This window comes from Thermobia domestica, chromosome 8 (assembly GCF_964235325.1).
Source record: "Thermobia domestica chromosome 8, izTheDome1.hap1.1, whole genome shotgun sequence".
In the NCBI taxonomy this organism is placed as follows: domain Eukaryota; kingdom Metazoa; phylum Arthropoda; class Insecta; order Zygentoma; family Lepismatidae; genus Thermobia; species Thermobia domestica.
The window spans coordinates 32,687,281-32,708,998 of NC_137461.1; the positions used below are offsets into that span (position 1 = coordinate 32,687,281).

Here is a 21,718-nt window from a genome sequence, read left to right on the forward strand (position 1 = left end):
TACAATGGCTGGAAAATAATCGTAAAACATATTATGACATGATATTGCATCGTTGCATCATATTCACTTTGATTGAAACTTAGTTTGATCATAATAATAATAATAATAACAATTTTATTATTATTATTATTACACTCTGTGATTGACAAAATATTCTAATATTACATCAATATTCGTAATTTACAGAAATATTATTGGGTAATTGTAGCATAAGTTCGTTGGGTGAGAGATCTTGATGTTCTTTTCCTTCAAAGTCTTCGTACATCCTTGATGCAACATATAGAAAATAATGGGTGGATTGGTGCTACTAAACGATTCTAAATATTACTAGGTTGAGTTGATTTGCTTTTGAGCTCAACGTCCCGGTCAGCAGCGAGGCTATGAGGCGTGGACCTACTGGTTAACGTGAAAATCCGAACCACATGAGCTCCCGCCGAAAATCGAACCCGGGTCTCCCACACCAAAGGCGAAATATTACTCGGGTTTGCCATCAAACACGTTGTACTCGGATAGGGTTTCCGCCTCTGCGTAGAAAGTTAGCGCTTTAACCACATGGTTTCGGGTAAATATAAGAAAATTTGTGATTGTTAAAATATTTTTAGTATTTTTTTAAAATCTGAAATAAAAGTCTTGGAGTTACTATGTTAGTAAGGTGACAAAAGTGAAGAAGTTAATACGTTCATCTCAGAAGGTTCAATATTTAAATTGTGTTATGGGCTACGTACTGTACATGATCTTTAACAGTTCTGAGTTCTACCAGTCCAATAAAGAGTTGCTACTTTTAACATCTTTAACATCTAGATCCCTAGTCGACTTCCTTCCGAAAAATTGCTTCCTGAATTTAGGTCGTCAATATTTACAACGTGAGACATTACCACTGAGTTAGTGCAAAATTGCAATTTTATGATACACACAACACTTTATGATACATACATAGATTCTATACTATCATTGCAAGATGTAACTATTATAAAATCAACCGTTGGAAAATTCTTGTTAGCATATCCGGTCAGAGCAATATTAGCATTTAAAACCACTTAATTACAAAGCAAGAAGTTGAACTGGTGACGTAGTTTACATGATAGTTACTTCGTGCCGATCTTTATTCATTGTCAATACTTAATCTGGTTTGGTAATATTTAATGTATTTCAAAGTCTAATTAGCATGTATGTAATCATCATAAGAGCAAAATAAACTGCTGGAATTGATATTGTTGATATGTCAAAGTAAATCTCTAATATATTTTGTAAATGGTAATTGTTTTTAAAAAAATAATGATGAATGGTTCCTTGTCAAATGTATACATGGAAAATGAGTGTTCAAAGACTGCAATAACTTTGTAAGTCAAGTGGCGAAGTAGCTCAAGTGGTAGAGCGTTGGCTTCGCATTCGGGATATGGTGGGTTCAATTTCCGCTGTCGACAATGCTGACTGGGAATTTCCAGGTTTATCATCAGTCCTACCAAGCAAATGTCGAGTTGATAACTACTAAACAGGCCCTGGCCGGTATCTTCCCAAATCCCTTCTATTGTTATTGTTGTTGTTAGATATCCAGCATAAAACATCCTCTGAGCTGTATCAAGTGATTATTAAATTTATTAAATAACACTTGACCTTAAGAATTGCTGTAGGCTCAATAACAGAAAACATATTGTTTGGTAACTTCTCTTTGAAACACAGAGTGATTATGGGATATGGTTTAGTCCTGGATGGCCCGTAGAAAAAGAAATAAGTTCAAAAGCGGAATCTAGACCCTGATGAACCTCGGATTTTTGTCGCATTCAAGGTTGAAAATTGAACTATAATATTACTAACGCAGAATATTAGTTTGTTTCCTATATGTGTTGATCAAGAAATATATGGTAATTTTAAGTAGAAAAATTAAATATATGATGATGATGGGGGATTTTTAATCTAGAACTATTAGAAAGATCGACATAGAAGTAAAGGGAACATCATGACTACAAATTGACTACAATGATTAACAATCTGTTTCACGCGATGTCTTTCTTGTTTCACTGTCAATTGAAGATTTCCTAAAGCGTGACCTTGCCCAGTTAGTTTCATTGAAGCCAAAGTTAGGAGTAAATTATGAAAACTCTATCAAAATCATCAAGATAAAAGCAAGAATATTTGAAAAGTTTCTTCTCCTGACCGGAAACATGTGATTCATCCCATCTAGGGACGTACTCATTTATTTCGGAAGAGGAAAGAGATCAAAAGCTTTTCCTTGGGAGTCAAATTCAAAATGAGGACAAATTGTTTTGGATTTTGTAAAATCGTCCTTAAAATTAGGCAGAATTTGGTTAAAGTAAGAATTTCGGGATTCCCGAATTTGCAGTCGGGCAGAAACGGGAACTTTCTACAAGTAGGAAGTAATAAACAAAATACTGTTGGTAACTTGATTAAAGTACTAAATATCCCGAAAATATATAAGAAACTGAAAAATAGCTTAATTCATGTTATAATAGTCCTAATAATGGAAAGAGAAAATAACTTACAAAACGGAGAAAGTCGGAAAAGGTGAAAGGCTATTAGCCACTTCAATTCATACAACAAATACACGTCTCTGACTTAGAGCTCCTCCGTGCTAAGTGGTTAGCGTACGTGCCTTTGGAGTGATCGACCCGGGTTCTATTCTCGGCGGGAGCTCATGTGATTAGGATTCCACGTTAATCAGTAGGTCCACGTCTCATATAGCTTCGCTGCTGAACGGGACGTTAAACTCAAAATCAGCTCAACTCAATGTCTCTGATTTGAACACACACACATATCAGAACCTTATGTGCAAAATCTAGTGAAATAGAAGAATATTCCCTTACGAAAAGTATTGCGAGATGGAAAATTAGATAAAAGTAGAATGTTGAGTACAACAGAAAGAGCAGAGTGTGTAATTGACATGCTGTGGTAAATACATTGTTGTTCTGTAATTAGATTTTGTTAACTTATTACATCCAAACTAATCTTTCAGTTTCCTAGATTGGGGGATTATTAAAGAAAATAGTAGGGATTATTTTAAAGAAAATAGTAGGGGATTATTAAAGAAAATAGTAGGGGATTATTAAAGAAAACAGTAGGCGATTATTAAAGAAAATATGTAACTTTACTCGTTATTTGATGGTCGTTTGACAAAACGAAATGACTGCTATCGGTTCGATATGAATGCAGTATCCGAACCTGTATAATACGCACTTCCTCAAAGGAGTTTTTAGTTGCTTTGACTTCAAATATTGCTTTCTCAATACCTTTGGATCCTTCAACTTCCTTTTGCACTACTTACTTATCTTACTTTGTTATCGTTCAGTTAGTCTTCACTTTTGTCTTTCAATTATGAAACAATTGTTTAAATCCCGTCTTCGAAATAAGTACAGCAAAAATGAAACTGTACAAAGGAAAATGGCAGGTTTAATACATTTGGAATCGATTTTATAAAAGGACTGTATGAACACTTCTTAAATGTGATTAGTGTTAATGAGGATTTTCGTGCAAGCATCCGTTGTGTTCTTTGCTTGCGATTTGGCTGAATAGCTAATTGGGAAAGTTGTTAACGTCTTCCCTGTCTTTGTCGGAATGATCCATCAGGAGGGCTTGTTGCATATTCTGCTATTGACGTAATATTACATGCTGACATGGGAGGGTCCCACAAGTTGTCGCTAAAATCTGATTACCACATAGCACATCTGATAGAGCATCATGAGAAATGAAAATGAGCAAAATTTAAGGTGCCATGGACTAGAAGGATAGGAGCTAGGGGCTTCAAAATTTGAATATCCAAAAAATTATATCATGGAATTATGTACGTTCAAAGTGAATATCTTGAAAACCGTTAAACAAAGTTGCACAATGTAATGAGAACGAAATGCCCTATCGAAAAACATAAACAATAATGCCATAGGTGAAGCAGTGTTGCCAACTCAGCATAAAAATATTTTGTTTGAAATACCACCATATACAAATGTGCCCAGATTAAAACGCACTATTATCACTAAACATAACAGTGAAGTGTAGTAGTACAGTGTTGCACACTATTGGAGCTACACGTGCTGAAAATGTGCAATAGAGAAGTCTGATATAGGGTAATAAAGGAATACACTAGAAACAAGTGAGGATTTTGCATTATACTTCTGTAGCCCCGATAAATAAGCAGACAATTCGCGAAAACAAGATGATACACGCGAGGAAAGAAACACGTGTTTTCTAATTCTGTGAACTGGTTCTCGATTATCTTATCAATATATAGAAGAGTACTTTCTTGGTTTATGTTTCTCGTGTTAAGTGACATATTCTTTTACTTCCTCTCCTCTATACCATATGATTATGTTTGTACATTGTAATATTACCATATTCACATTGGAAATATAATTATTTTATTACTACCTCGTTTCGTTTCTAGTTGACCAGGATAGCCGTGTTGTCTAGAAGGTTAGACAAGCGGCATATTAGGCATTGCGGGCTCCAATCCTGCCTAAAACATGATTTGTTGTATTCTTCACCTTACATTTCATTGTAATCTTTCTCTTTCATAGTGATTCGGATCCCACTTTACACTCCTATATAGATTTGGATCTGACACAGGACGTAAAAATGGCATCGCTGAATTTCGTTCTTCAAATGCATCAATATTTTGTGACACTGCTGACATTTTGTTATGCTATACTATCTGTGTTATGCATTTGAACTAATGAAAACCAGATTCCTTTATCAACATCTGTTTTGTTACATATCAGACTTCGTCATTGTACATTTTCAGCACACGTAGCTCCAACAGTGTTCAACATTGTACCATTATATTTCACTGTTATGTTTAGTGATAATAGTGCATTTTAAATCTGGGCACACTTGCATATGGTGGTATTTCAAACAAAATATTTTTATGCTGAGTTGGCAACACTGCTTCACCTATGGCAACATTGTTTATGGTTTCCGATAGGGCATTTCGTTCTCATTATATTGTGCAACTTTGGTTTTGATTGCTTTAACGGTTTTCAAGATATTTACTTTGAACTACGTAATTTCAAGATATAATTTTTTGGATATTCAAAATTTGAAATGGGACCGCGGTGGCTCAGTGGTACAGCGTTCACCTCTGGTGCTTGGGGTCCCGGGTTCGATCCCAGCCTCCGCCAAGTGAACTTTGTGGTGGACAAACGCCGTGTGCGTGGATTTTCTCGGGGTTCTCTCGTTCCCTCCCACTTTCTTCATTCCACCATTTCATTCATTTCTCATAATCACCGTCTCCTTTAGCCTAACCGGCATAACCGTGGGACGTAAAACTCAAAGATTTCAATTCATTTTTTTCAAAATTTGAAGCCCCCTAGCTCCTATCCTTCTAGTCCATAGCACCTTAAATTTTGCTTATTTTCATTTCTCATAATGCTCTATCAGATGTGGTATGTAGTAATCAGATTTTAGCGACAACTTGTGGAACCCTCCCGTGTGAGAAGTTTGTTTGTATTTGGACCTGTGTTTGTCTAAATAATCCGTCATTTGCTAAAAGCATAACTTTTCTTTTTTTAATTTTAGAGTAAAGGTTTTAATGTTCAGAACTAGCTAGTCTATGGTAGATGTTGTATTAAAAGAAAAAGAAGAAAGAAAAATTCATTAAAATAACTGTTGTATTAAAAGAAGAAGAATAAGAAAGAAAAGTTTATTAAAAAACTGTCACTGCAGGAATGTTTTTGTACGTCTCTGTGGAGAAATTAGTTGGTTGTTTTCGCGATTATTCTGTTATGGCGACATAGTATGTAACAATGACAAGTAAATACAATTTAGAAGAAGATGATATTGCTTCTTATCTTATGAATTCTAGCGATAGTAATTCAGATTGTTCATTCTCTGATTTATCATCTTCTGACAGAAATTTCGTAAAAAACAAACAGCCAAATAGTCGTGATTTAGCAACCTGGATTCGCAATCGTACTCCTGTGTACCTATTCACCTCATCGACCTCGAAAACTATGGATTCGACACTAATATCGGTGATTTTCGATGCTTTTTCATGCCACTTCTTCTCAACCCCAAAACTAGTAGTTCTGCCGTCCCATTATGAAGAACGACCATTGACTTACACGGCAGTGGATATGTTCCTATTTAGTGTTGTAAATAGAAATAAACAGTTCGTATTTTTTCAGAAATGTACGTTTTTTAGGAAAAAAACATTGCCTCTCGTTTTTTCTATATTTCGTTTTTTTCAAATAGTCATTTGTAATGATTTTACATCTATTTAAGTATGAAATATTTTTATGTAGGTGTAATCACCGTAAAATGCAACATAAATTAAACGCTAGATACTGATACGCTACAAATATTTTACAATTTACATGAATACCATACCTAATAACAATTCGGGTTTCAACAGTTTCCAACAGCATCAACTAAGAAATAAAAGTAGAAATGAAATTTTGTTTTTTCGTGAAAGCAGGCCTTTAATAATTACGAATATGTCACGAACAGTATAAAATTCCAATAACTTGTCTAAAGGTAAAAACTAATACTAATTTGCCTAATAGTATTTTTCTAAATATCATATATAAATAATTTGTCAACTAGATATGTATTATATGTAGAGATGGCTCTACCGTATATGCAACACGTGCATTGGCATGGAGCGGCAAGTTTGGAGGGTCCGGCAAAATTTTTCATAAATATATTATTTAAATTAAATATTTTTTGTTGGAAACAGACTTCATGATGATGGTACTTAGATTTACTAAGCTGACTTATTTGAATACTACATTCATAAATTATGTTTAGGTTGCATTAGTTTAAGGTCACATGGACAACGCTAAAGCAAATGGTCAAATAAATCCGAGTAGAAATTGCCTGATTGTTGTCAAATGCAACAGTTTTGATATGACAACTAGTCTTGTTTTTGTCAGAAGTTCCTTATCATTGAAGATAGAAACAAGTTTTTTTAATGTTAACAGATGTAGAAGAAAAATCAAGAAATAAATATAAAAGAGCTAGTTGCACTGGAATTGAAGCAAGATGTTGAATTCTATAAAAAGGATTACCAGGTGTGTTCGCTTTATCTTTCACTAAAATAATAGATTAATATTTAAAGAAAAAAACAGACACAACGGGATTGCATTTTTAGTAAGTATTTAAGCCTTTCTAAGTGCTACTACACTTACCTTCCCCTTCGTTGTTTATGCTGGAGTAGCATACTTAAAATCATGACTTTTAAGATTTGTTCTTTCTGGAGGAAGGGAGAGGCGGTAAATTATGCCATTGCACGGGGCAACAAATTGCCTAGAGCCGGCCCTGATTATATGTATATACAAGACATGAATATACGATGACACAATTTGAAGTAATGTAGGGTGTTTCAAAATTAAGATAAGGGATTTGAAACTTTGTAGTATCTATTACAATTAACTTACAATTATAAATATTATATCAAATGAAAGAGCAACTGAAACAGTTTTGTACGCACGCATGTACATGCATTGTTTCTTCTGTCTACCGTTAGAAAAGGTAAGTAGCAAAGATGGAGACTAGTGAGCAGAAAGCTTTTTGTGTTTTAATAAAAACTGAATCTGTAATTACAGTGCAACCGTCTGTATGAAGAATATTAAAGAGACGCTTGTAACTACGTCCTTATCGTTTGCAGTTTCTAGAGATCTAAAGCCTACAAACTACGGTTTACGTGCCAATTTTGCAAGTGAAATATTGCTGCATAACAATGAAGATTTTCTGGATCGTGTCGTCTTCAGTGATAAATAGACATTTCACCTAAGAGCTAATATGAACACTCATAATGTTTGCATCTGGCCGTCAGCAAATCTTCAGGACATGGTACAGTTGAAACGAGACTCCCTTAAATTAAATGTGTTTTGTGTCATATGGCGGAAAGTTTATGGGCCTTTCTCGCCTATCGCCTAGATGTGTGCCGTGTGACGAATGAATCTCACATCGAAAACTTGTAGCAAAGACTGTTTGGGGTGGTCTTTTACTTGATGCATTGGTTATAATTGTACGTAAAATGTAATAAGTACTACGAAGACTTAAATCCCCCATATTCATTTTGAAACACCCTGTATTTCTCACCAACAGTGTCGGAACTAAGATGTAAAAAGGAGAGAAAATTTTCCTTATAAAGTTATTGTTTACAACGTCATTATTATTAGTCGAGACTTAAACTACAACAACAACACGGGTTAGTAGTAAAAAAAAAATGTAATCAAATGTACACTCGTAACCCTTTCGGACCCAGGTTGCCAAAGTGGCACACACGGGTGTGACACTTTTTTAATCCGCTACTGTGTGGACACTAATTAAGATATCGGGTTATTATTCTTGCCAAATATGGTTAGACCGTAGTTTATTATATTAATTTCTTTCTCTTCTGGTGTCGAATTTCCTTCTCAAATTCACCCCAGTCAAAAATTTGAGAATTTTCTAATTTCGAATTTCCTTTACTTTTTTTTTCCTGTAGCTTCCTTCGTTGTAGAAATACCTCCTTAAGACTTGCCAGATACAGTAGATACCTCGGATGGATACCTAACTGTTGACATTAATTGGACAGGCCTGCGCGTAGTGTTGCCAATTAGGGAAATTTAAATTTTCTTAAATTTGGGCAAAAAATTCGAAATTTTTGTTTATAAATCCGTAACTATACGTCCGACTGCAAGTCAACTTACGCCAATCGAACATTTGTCCTTACTTAACAAACGCAAGTACAGATCGTAACAATGGAATAATTACGTGGCGCACGAAAAATTCATATTTAGGTTCTAACCCTTGATTTTTCTAGTTTTCCCCTACTTTCCTGTTTATCTAATATATATTTGGTAATTAGAAGCTTTGTTCCTTAAATATCGCCATAATCCTGTAGGATATATTAGTGGTATACCAATGTTTAATTTAAGATAGTTTGCGTCTGTCTTGTAGCAGGGTTGCCAGCTACAGAAAATTTTCATTCCAGATTTTAGGGGGAAATTTTGGAAAAATTATCTCTTTTGTCTCTATTATTTTCCCCTTGCTGGCTACATCGGAACAAACGTACCAGTATCTGGAAGTCTCGTCCTTGCCCTACACAACGCACTATAGAAAGTTTCAATAGGATAATTAGGGGAAGTACAGTTGAGATTTACAATAGACCTTGTTCTCTAATTGGAAAGATAACTGATTTTTTTAAGGTAGAATGAGATATTTTTTATTGACATGCTTAATTTATTAGATATCGATACAATACTTGTAGGATATATTAGAGGGATAACAAAGCTTACTTTAAGATAGTTTGTGTGTGTCTAATAGCACTGTTGCCAGCTACAGAAAATTTTAATTTCAAGTTTTAGGAGGAAATTTTGAAAAAAAAAATCCCTTTCTTATCTCTATTATTTCCCTGTTGTTGGCTACGTTCGAACAAACGTACCAGTGTCTAAAAGCATCGTCCTTAGCCTACATAGCGCACCATAAAAAGATTCAGTGAAATAATTAGGTGAAGTACAGTTGAGGTTTATAATAAACCATGTTCTGTAAATGATAAGAAAATGGTGAATTTCTGAGGTGGAATGAGGTATTTAATTTCATGCTCATTTTGTTAGATATCGCCCTGATACATTGTAGGATATATTATTGGAGTACTAAAGTTTATTTTCAGATAATTTTCGTCTGTCTGATGGCAGTGTTTCCAGCCAAAACAATTAATTTCCGATTTTAGGTGAAAAATTCTGAAAAATTTCTCTTTTTCCCTCTATTTTTTCCTCTTGCAGGCTACATTGAAACAAACGTATGACACTACATGAAAGCTTCCTCCTTGCCCTACAGAACGCACCATAAAAAGTTTCAATAGGATAATTAGAGAAGCTGTAGCTTTGGCCTATCTGTTGATTTTTGCTTCTGAGACATAAGTGTCAAAATTTCATGTGTATGATGACAGAGAATTTTTTCTTTCCCTCTTTGAATGGAAGCCAGCGATTTCATGATTTCACTGTACCTTGTCAACACACCAAAGAAATTTTTAGGTGACTTGAAGCATATAGCAGCAGTGGTGCTAGATACAAAAAAATTGAAATTCGGTTTGGGAATTTTTTTGTAAATTTTCACCCCTACATTTCCCTCAATAATTTCCCACCCGTTGGCAAGACTGCAATGCAACTTACACCAAAAGATAGCCACACCCATTTTCTAAAAAAGCAAGGCCTAAACCATATCAATCGAATGAATGGTTTTTGAGCAATAAGCCACTAATTGAAAATTTAGGAAAACGCCAAAAATGACCTGGGTCCGAAAGGAATAATCACACAATTTTGCTCGTATAGATACAAAGAAACAAACGATTTGTAAGTTACGAAGGCTTCGACTCAAGTTCTGCTGATTATTTCAATAGTCTGAAACATAAATCAATAAATAATAGTTGCCAGAAAAAAGCAGACATTTGAAACAAAGAATGAAAAAGAACGATGTTTTTTATTAAAAAAAACTTCACAGAAAAAAGGTTTTTCCAACACTATTCCTATTTAACTGAGCGACCCCGAAAACCATGGATTCGACAGTAATATCGGTCATATTTGATTATTTTTGCATGTCACCCCTTCTCACCACTGCTCTTCACCCCTGACAACATGGGGTATCCTACCCACCCAGGGTTCATCTACAAGTTTTAGGTCATCAACATGCAAAGTTTGGTTGAAATTGTTCCAGTTGTTCCAGAGTTATTCTAAAACATTTCTGTACAAAATTGTGTAGCATTAAAAACAAATACACAGGTAAGGACAAATCTTATTCCGAAAACTACACAGGCAAGAGGTTAAGTGCAGTTCTATGTGTAACACAGCTTTGTGTTGGAGACACATAGAAATCGCAAGCAATGAACTCAACGGACACCTGTATGAAAATCCGACCTTAATCGGCATTAGGTAGAGGCAAGTTATTTATTTAGATATCCTCGAACAGAATACAACTCTTGAAGGCATCCGGAAAACATGTTTACAACAAAATATCATTCATTATATGAATTTAATCTGATTAAGATATTGTTATTTTAACCATTCAGTTACTCTAATCTAAATTGGCAATATTATTTTCGCCTCATTAATATCAGTCTTTAGTTTGAGAGCAACTGCATACTTTCTCCACTATGGGGTGCAAGGGGTTTGGGCTGAAGTTGAACTTTGAAAAAAGATGTTGTATGTGACTCCAAAATGATACAAAACTTGTCACCGTACTACGCATTCAATATTTAGTTCAACAGAATCTGAGACAATGTGTAATAGAAAATACTATCCTATTCATTATGTTTCGTAGGTAATGTTGCTCAAACGTCTTCCAGTGGGTAGAATAGGTTCTGAAGATTCAGTTTCACGACTGGTTTGCTACATATTCTGCGGTAAATTAACAATGGTGCATTCATTTCACAAATTGTAACTAGCTTATTCTAATAGACCTGAGGTTTGAGGTAATTCCATAGACAATAACTCAGAGGGAAGAAAGTGATCACATGATACGGTTTATCAGTTCACATCATTTCTTGGAAGAAGGCATTTAGGGAACTTTTCATGTATAACGTCAATAATCCCCGGCGAGCTGTGTGATAATCCATACCATCTTGTTGGAGAAAACATATTTTATATCACAATTTGTTAGTTTAGATAGTGGAAAGAACCTTATAATATTCCTGTATCGCCTACCAATAAGAATAATATGATTAACATGATGCACGAAATGTATCTGACTATTTATTTGGATGATAAATGTATGAAGTTTTGAATTGTGTATCTACCTTTTCAAGTTCGAACTAAATAGCACCAAATAAGATATAATCGTATTTAACAGTTATATCATTGGTAGATACGGATAACATACATCTCTATTGTAAGACTTTATAGAACTTATTTTTCTTCAGTTGAATTCTCTCCGAGGTATTAACAGACTACAAAGAACATTATATTTATTTACTTAATTTTCCTTGTAAAATTTAAAGATAAAATAAGATGAAGTGGCACATTTTTTTAAATAGTGTAGATTGAATACAATAAAATACCAAAGAAATAACAGAAAAATAAAAGTAACAGGATGAGGTTGGATCGAGTATTCTGCTTATGGCTTTTAATGTACTATTTCAAATGCATCTGAGAGACGCGATATTTGTTGCTATCCTCATATTGCTTTCTGTTAAAATGTCAGGCTGCGGAAAAGTAACTTTACCGAACTCTGGAATCCATCATATTTTAGACTGTATATCTGGAAATACTTATGGCTTTGATTGTTTAAGAGCAAGGAATTATAATCGAATTTGTCATTTGAAAGTAAAAAAATATATGACAAATGATAACGCATCGTTGAACTGCTAGAGAATTGAATATAAGCTTCTTGTTTGATAACGGTTACTCTATGCATGTAGTAGTGTAGCACTTACGTAATTGAGATATCACCTCTTCTCTGTGAAAGTTGTATGGAACTTTAAATTCCATTTGTCTAGTAGTCGCTTTTTTATTAATTAATTCGTCAATTATATTTAATTTAAGATCTTTACAAAATAGTTTATTGACTCTGTTAAACAATTTATAGAACCCGCCTGCTTATTGAAGGTTTATTTAAAAAACTCTCTAATTCAGGGACCAAAGACTTTCAGATATTCGGTAGACGGGATTCAAATCATCGCTACTCAAGCTACTAGATTTTTATTTTCTTTATTTTTTTACGTTTTATATTGCTCTTCACACTACGTACTGGATGGGAACTATAATGGTGTTTGAAATCACCGCTCTGAATTCACTGTAAAAGTTGTTAGCAAATGAGCGTGCTTCCATTTTACCAGAACACGAGAAGTACCCGTCAGCTTCTCACGTGCCAGCTTTCGTAAACGGTAAGAAATAGTAGCTATCTGCCTAATTCACTTGTCCATTTTATCGAGAGCTTTTGGTTTTAATCACTCAACATGAAGCACGACTGCCTACATGATATTCTTGAAAAGATCTGGCCAGTCTTGATACCAAGCAAACATTACCTCCCATTATTTTCAGCCATTACCATGGTCTTCAACCGATATTCCTTAGGCATAATGTGGTTTTCATGGACTAGTGTTTAAGTTCAGGACGGTTCAGATTGTATTAGGCTAAGCTACTTTCGCAAGGTGTTTTCTGCGAATTTTGCATGAACATTTTCTGAACCACTTGCAGATTTCTTTCCAACCTGGTTTTTGTAAACATCGATTGCGTCTATGTTTTCAGCTGTTGGACAACTGTATCCATTAACTTCAAATGCAAATTCGTTATGGTCTTTGAGCACGAGCCCCTTTTATAATTGATCATTTTGTCTGTACTCACACTACAGACGGCCATAATTCGTGCTTATTGATGGAGCAGGCGCACTAGAACTAAAACAGACCAGTTATGGCACAAATCTAACGTCAGACAACAATAACAATCTTCGATTGATGAGGGATGTTACGTAAGCTTTCCAACTTTAGCAATTCGAAAATTAATAAGATATTTAGCACGGACACTAAAAATATAAAATTATCGAAGATTATAAGCATTTGAATGCCAACTAAAAGATGAAAAAGAACACAAACGAGCCAGAATAAGTCCATGTATTTCCACAGACCACTATGAAACTCACCGTTTTGGAACGTCCCGTCTGCGTTTTGGAATGAAGCTAAAGGCAGCGTCGATAAGTGTCTAGATCTGCAGCATTACATAGCTAGTCTATGTCACTTACGTTTCTTGGCAAAATTTTGTCCCTTAGATCAATGCAAAACCTGTTTTTAGTTTACTGTGCCACGATCATGCGACTCTACTAAGAGAGACGAGAATCATTGTAATGAATGAAATAATGGTACGGAGAAAGTGAGAGTAAACTGGAAAATCCAGAAAACCGACGCACATAGCATTTGCCTATCATAAAGCTCAGTTAGGAATAACTGAAATGGAATCAGGGACCCCACGGATGAAAGATGAGATCTCTAGCACAGAAAGAGATGCATTCTTTGCTATGAAACTATACTATGCATAAGTATCGAAAGTCTTACTCAACGGCATGTATGTCTGGAAGTATCATAGGCAAAACGGATAGAGATGTCGGAACATATTTTCCGTAATCCATCCAACGTCTCAAGAACAGGTTCCATCTCTCCCGTTAATCCTCTATTCAAACCGGAATTTGTAGAAACAATCTATCCGACATCAATTCTTTTCACCATAAAACAAAAACAGTAATAGATAGGGACAATCGTTTCTTTGGAACCGATTCAGTCTCAAGAAAATATACCGTCTCCACTTATAACACTCTACTGACACCGAAGGTGGTAAAACTTTCCTAGTATATTCGGTTTTAATGTTGATTTTTATAGAAATGAAATGAAATGAAATCTTTAAGTTTTACGTACCACGGTTATGCCGGTTAGGCTAAAGGAGACGGTGATGATGAGTAATGAATGAAATGGTGGAATGAAGAAAGTGGGAGGAAACGGGAGAGCCCCGAGAAAACCCACGCACACGGTGTTTGTCCTCCACAAAGTTCACTTGGCGGGGGCAGGGATCGAACCCGGGACCCCAAGCACCAGAGGTGAACGCTCTACCACTGAGCCACCGCGGCCCCTTGATTTTTATAGATTCGAAACTTAAATATACAAACAAGCACTTCTTCGAAATGGGTTGAGTGTACATAGAATATGTTCCCATTTCCAAACCTAACACTTAACTAAAACTGAAAATGGTAAGAATTAACTAGTATTTTCAGTTTCAATATTGATCTTTAACATCCGAAATAGTAATAGATATCGAGATGAGATTTTTGGAAATAGATTCAGTGTCAAAAAAGTTTCATCTCCTACGTTAACATCTATTTCAAATCGGTAGTGGCAGAAATCAAATATTCCTAGTCTGATTGTCGATCGCCATAGAACAAAACAGTAGTAGAAAGTAATAAAAACCCTTATAGACTCCACTCAGTGTTTTAAGAAAACATTTTATCTTAAGAATTGAAGCTTTCCTAGTGTCGTGATGAATATAGTTGTTCTTGGACAATCAGCCGGATAAATTCTACGTCGTCCAACGTTTCGAGAACCAACAACGTTGTTCTCTTTTCCAGGGTAAAGTATGAGACCCAAGGAAAACAGGAAACTAAACTAGAGATAAGAGAGCTCCTTAGCAAGGAAGCTCGCTCCGTGAGTGATGCACTAACTTATATGTACGTGCACCTCCTACATGCGGTCAGAGATCTAAAGCAGCATGTTGAATGTTGTGTTGCGTCGCGGTTTCTATCCAAAGACATTAACCGCACAATGTGAATTAGAGAAGGAAAGAAAAGCAGCAAAGAAGATAGGAAGGCGTGTGAAGAACTTATCACTTTACCATTGGATTGGGCAGTAAGAGGAAAAGCCTAAAAATACATGGAGTCCAGATAAACTCCCTTTATCGGTCATGCACATGCTCAAGTTATTTACATGGTAAATCACACAAAGAAGGGGTGGAACAGACGACGTAAAAAGCATATTCTAGTGTCTGTAATTTATCTAGCTTAAAAAGGTGGGTGTGAATTCAATTTGTTAGATGTCTTTATTCTGGTGGGTAAGTTTGGTTAGTGGAACATAGTGCTATTTTTAGCATACAATTCAGGCATCTTCTTCATCCCCTAGACGCTTGTTTTGTGATGGTCTCGCCCGGTTTCTTCTTCCCTCCTGCCTGGATTCTGTCCAATAAGTTTCAGGATTGGAATGTATGTATGTCCGTTTGAAATCGTGATTGGTTGCAAGTGTGACTTCATAGTCTGATGTGAGGTTTCCTTGAGGACTAGCTTTAGTATTTTCTATCTTCTGGGTGTGTTGTGTGGGTGAAGATACTTGGCACTCACATCATGATGTCTGTTGCTTTGCTGACAGATTGATGTATATATTGTTTGGTGTGGTCTGGTACTGGTTTCTTCTGTACTGTATCTGCTGTTCGTTCCTGCTGTCTTTGTTGCATTGGTTCTATCATTGAGTTGCTCTTGATGACTGTTTTTCCCGTTGAGCTTGTACTGATAAATGATTCTTTAATGCTGCAGCATTTTCGTCTTATGGGGTCTTTTTGGACAATCCCCACTGACAGCCCTATGTCCTTCAATGGCACAGGTTGCGCAGGCCTTGCTAACAGGTTTATTGGATGGCTTCTTATGCGTTTGTGCACATCTGAAACACACTCTTTCCTTAGTGCATTGCTGACGCCATAGTCGTGCCCATCAAAATTTTTCTAGGGGGCACAGTACCTTTCACTTAACATTGTGGGCCAAATTTAAAGAAAAGCTAATGGCACTGGACCCCTCCCCAAATTTTCAAAATGCCACACGATATGAACTAAAATGCTGCAATTTGGGATAAATCCTATTAATGGTGGGTAACAGGTTCTATTCCAACGGCATGAAAAATCCTATATAAAGTATTGTTGCCACAATTTATTAAAATTAATGGGGTTTCCGGAGCGATGATATTGACTTGAAAGTATCATGACAGTACAATGAACTTAAGATCAGTGATTGAGCATATTATTCAAGTTCATATCTTCATTTATGAGTTACATTATTTCCCTTTTTCACAATGAAAATGGGCCTTGAAGTGTCCTATTAAGAAGCTCGAAGCTGCTAATAATGTCGCTTGCCATTTTCAGCTCAAGAAACACAGATCCTTCTTTAATAAGCCACAGAAGCCTAGCTGCTGATCCTGAAGATGTATCGACAATTCCTTCAGTCTTCATCTCTTCCAACGTAGAATTTCTTTATAATGTTCAACAACGCTTGTTATTTGACTGAGTCTACAAATCCACCAAAGGACAAAGGAATTATTGTTTACAATGTTGAGACGGGACCACCAGCATTAGCTTCGAACAGAGCAGAAATTCTTGATCTTACTAGAAGTGACTGCGAAAACATGTTCCTAGTTCATGCACCCACTGCAAAGTATTTCTCACTATTTCTAACGCACTACAGGATCCTTAATTACTAGGAGCAGAATTTGATTGGTCAATGGTGACGTCCAATCAGTGTCAGTCTATGGCCTCAATTGTGATTAGCTGGTTGACTAGGTTGGTCGGCAAGGCCTGATTGGTTGTTTTGTATACGTTTTCTTCCAATGAGGGGAAGCCATGGAGCTATTGCTTCTTGCCATTGCTATTGCTTCTTTCACTTTTCTTCCCCAATAGCCTGAACACTTTGCTATCAACGCAGTTTAAGAGAATAAGATATTGGCTGAGCATAGCATAACTGAGGGACACAACATCTCTTTCTCTGAAACAACTTTTATAGTAAAGTGTTAGGCTACTGCGAAACAAAAGTAAAGGAAGCAAAACTAACAATAGAAGAAGGCAACAACTCAATAGGGATACCGGTTTCCAACTAGGCCAAACATGTGATCACCTCATTGGAAGAAAACGTATACTAAACAACCAATATATTAATCTGTACTAATAAAAAATACATAATTAAGTTCTATAACAAACGCAAAAAAAGCTTATCCATTTAAAATGTCTATTGCGTCACTATTTTCATATCGCTATCCAGTAATCATAAAAATTTACATACAAGCTATGTTTATGTTAACAGTAATACTCCTTTTTAATAACGGCAAAATGCTCTAATTGTAAAGCTAACAATACCGTTTTCTCTTATTAACAAATAAATATCTATAGGCAAATTTTCTTTTGGTATTCTAATATTATATAAATATACTTTCAATTTTAAGGTCTTAAGTTGCTTAAAATAAAAATATATTTATAATGTGTGCTGCTGATAATATTAAATAACTTTTATAAGTATTTATTCGTCAACAAATATGTTTGTGTATTAAACAGTTTAACGTGTTTTTAAAGCTAAGTTTTCCTATAATATACAACTTTGTTTATTCATAATATCTATAAAGCAGCACTTAATTGATATTCAACCCTGCATACTGCTATTGCAAAAATTATTATCACATTAATTTAAATAAAAAAAACTCTTAAATAAATAATTAATAAAAGTACATAACAAATAGCACATCTTGCTTAAGTTGACTCAAAAATTCGCTTATTAATCGTCTGGGTCAGTATAGCATTAGTTAAAAAAGTGATTGCAAGTTTTTCTTCTTTGCATATACAATCAATTTAAACAAAAGGAATAAAAGTATATTTCTTCTTACTAAGTCATGGCCAAAATTAATAAATAAAGATTTTATGCCAGCAAAATACTAACTAATAACACATTTAGTCAATTCGATATAAATAACAGTTAGCTTTTTTTCCTTTCTGAAGTATCTTCAAACATTGTCGCAAGTCTTTCAACGTGAAGCAAAGTTTTAAGTCTTTTCATCTGCCTACATAATAAAGTCTTTTCTACTCTTCCTAGTCAATTTATAAATCAACGAACAAACAGTTCCATTTGCCAAATTATTACTAAATATTTTTTCTCCTCTTTAAATATTGGCGCCCGTCTTTACTATAATACACCACCATCAAGCTGTGCAAGTTCAAAACCCTTTTCAAAATAGTAAAAAAGTATTTTATAATGTTTATTATACTTAATACTATAAAAATTTAATGTTATACCAAAACTAAAATTTAAAGCGTTAAACATTAAAATAAATAATATCGTAGCCTGTACCTATATCTATTAGTTAAAAATATTTTATCGTTTATACTGCTTCTTTTATGTGCTATTCAACGTCTATTTAAATAAACGTGTTGTACTATTTGTTAACAAACGAGAATACATAGTTTGTAACCTTCTACCTCTTTGGGGATCCAATGGAACAATTTCTACCATACGGGTGTTTCATGGTACATTGCGTTATAACTCTCCTATTTGAGCTTTTTCGTCCGTTTTTTTTTGTTTTCCAAGTCCAGAGGTATTGTAGAAGACCTTACGTATGGTTTCACACTTTCCTGCCTCGAGACATAGGAGGTGATGACGTCATAATTCTAAAATATATTTTCTTTTATTAAGCCTATGTTTATTTTTTGGCGGGCTTATTTTTGCACGTAGAAGATTGAAATTTTGCATAAACATTCAGTTCACCGATTAGTATTTATCAGATTTTTTTCAGATTTCTGCGTTAAAACGGAGGGGGATCCAGAGGGGCAAAAGGTTGAAAAAAGGGATACTTTTACCAAAAAATCCCTTTCTTCGGGATTTTCTCGCCTTAGATACATGATGGAGAGACGTGAGTCATACCGTCTGAAAGGCAGTTCTATTCTGAAGAGAATGATGGGAGAAACATGACCGCTAAGGTAATTAGGGATGTGTCGGGGAATTTTTATCAAAATATACTTATGTATAGGGGAATATGAGACATTTTCGGTATTTTTTTGGCGAGCTTATTTTTGCACCTAGAAGATTGAAATTGTGCACAAGCATTCAGTCCACCGATTAGTATTTAACATATTTTTTTAGATTTCTGCGTTAAAACAGGGGGGTCCAGAGGGGCTAAAAGTTGAAAAAAAGGATATTTAGACCAAAAAATCCTTTTTTTCGGGATTGTCCCGTCTTAGGTACATGATGGAGACATGTGAATGGTACCGCCTAAAAGGCAGTTCTATTCTGAAAAGAATGATTGGCGGATTATAGTCCTAGGGTAAATAGAGATGTTTCAGGAAATGTTTTACCTGAGATCATGGTGTTTTGCGGTAATTTGGGGCATTGTAGGAATTCTTGATAAAATTTCTTCCGCCCTTAGTATTCAAGATAGAAACTTGAAATTGGCACACGCATTCAGTATACCAACTACTATTTATCAGATTTTTCGGAGATCTCTACGTTCACACAGGGTCGCTCCAGAAGGGCCCAAAATGTGAAAAAAATTTTCCCCTAAAATTTTCCCTTTGACAACATTTTTCCCTCTCCTGGTATATGGTATGAGCATGCAAGTGGTATCATTTGAAAGCCATCTCCATTCTGAAGGGAATGAGGTATGAACCATGATCCTAGAATAAATAGTGACGATGCAGTAGCTGTTTGACTGAAAGTCTGAAAAATACCCCCAAAACCCCGGATCCCTTAAGGGCTACATAATCAATTATTTTAATTATTATTCATAAATAGTCCTTTTCTTTGTAAATTGAATGAATTTCAAAATCCGCTAATGCCTTTAATTACAATATATCCTATTTGTATTCTAATATGCATAATCCAACAAATATAAAAAACGTTTATTAATTACTCCCAATTTTGAGTATATATATACAGGGTGCGGCACGTAAAACCGGCCCGTAAAGTGAACACATAAAATAAAATGTAATGTATTGAATATGACTACTCACCTTCACAGCAGCCTTCAGAGCAGGTGCTGAAAGTGTCCTCCGCCCACTTCAACACACATGTGAGCACGATTGAGGAGATTAATATATACCCTTGCCAGTTCTTGTGTTGTAATGCTATTGGTGACATCCTGGATCCTGGTCTTGAGTTCTTCAATTGTGTGTGGATTTGTTTCGTATACTCTTCCCTTTAACAGTCCCCATAAGTAAAAGTCACACGTGGACAAGTCTGGTGACCGAGGAGGCCACAAGCCTTTGTTGATTGTCCTCTCTGGTGTAAACATCTCATGCACAAGGGACAATGATGCAGCTGATGTGTGACATGTTGCACCGTCCTGCTGAAAGTAACATAACTGACACTCCTCTCCGGTCAAGTGTGTCTAAAACTCCTCCAGGATTCCCATATACACGTCACTGTTCACTGTCGTCTCAAAGAATATGGGCCCAATTACGCGTGTGGCGGAAATGGCACACCAAACACCAATCTTCTCATCATGCAAGGGTACCTGGTGGATTGCGTGTGGATTTTCTGTTGACCAATACCGGTTGTTTTGGGAATTTACGTACCCAGATAGGTGGAACCACGCCTCGTCACTCATGATGAGCATTAGTGGATCCAAGAGACCACTGGCAACATTGCTCAACAGCCATGAACAGAAATGCACCCTCTTCTGCAGGTCAGGCTCCTTCAGTTCTTGCACAACACTTATCCGGTACGGTTTTAACTTCAGTCCCCTTAAAACACGTCTGCAACTTCTCTCACTCGCATGAACCTGTTGACTCAATCTCCTGGTTGACTTTCAAGGAGTTCTTGTCATTATCTCCTCCACCTGCATCTTTAATTCAGGTTTGCAGACAAATGGTCGTCTGTTCCTGGGAGCATTTTGAACCGATCCTGTACGCCGCCATTTTTCAATCAATTCCTGAATGGTGCTTTTTGCTGGCACAGAACGTCCTGGAAATTTCTCCCGAAAAAAATTCTTTGTTTTCACAAAAGATCCAGTGAGAATGAACCCTTCAACAATGGCAACACGCTCGGGTATCGAATACGGCATTATCACACACTGACACTCACCCGGCTTAACACAACGAGGCCTTTTTCTCAACTGGTTTCGACAAGTTTCACTGGCTGCGGCTGCACGTGACTGCTGCAGGTCACGTAAGTCGACCGGACCTCGACACGCCATCTCTTGGTAGGAAGGTAGATTATTTAAGTGTTGCCAAAAACACAATATACCAGAATATTACGACGGGCCGGTTTTACGTGCCGCACCCTGTATATATATATATATATATATATATATATATATATATATATATATATATATATATATATATATATATATATAGTCAATTTCATTAAATATTGTTTGTGGTAATTCTAATTTAAATCGCGTATGTATAATAGTTTAAGAGTCCTACGTAAATTTATTTACTATATTACATTAAAGCTACGTAAGTGTTCATTCATTAAATATTATCTATTATGTCTATACCAAATACAATGCTTT

At 35.5% G+C, this 21,718-nt stretch overlaps 1 protein-coding gene across 1 annotated transcript in view; it reads left to right on the plus strand.

The window, feature by feature from the left end:
* Positions 1–21,718, plus strand: part of LOC145692078 (uncharacterized) — a 91,906-nt gene that overhangs the window by 364 nt on the left and 69,824 nt on the right. The gene's annotated exons all lie outside the window — the stretch shown is intronic.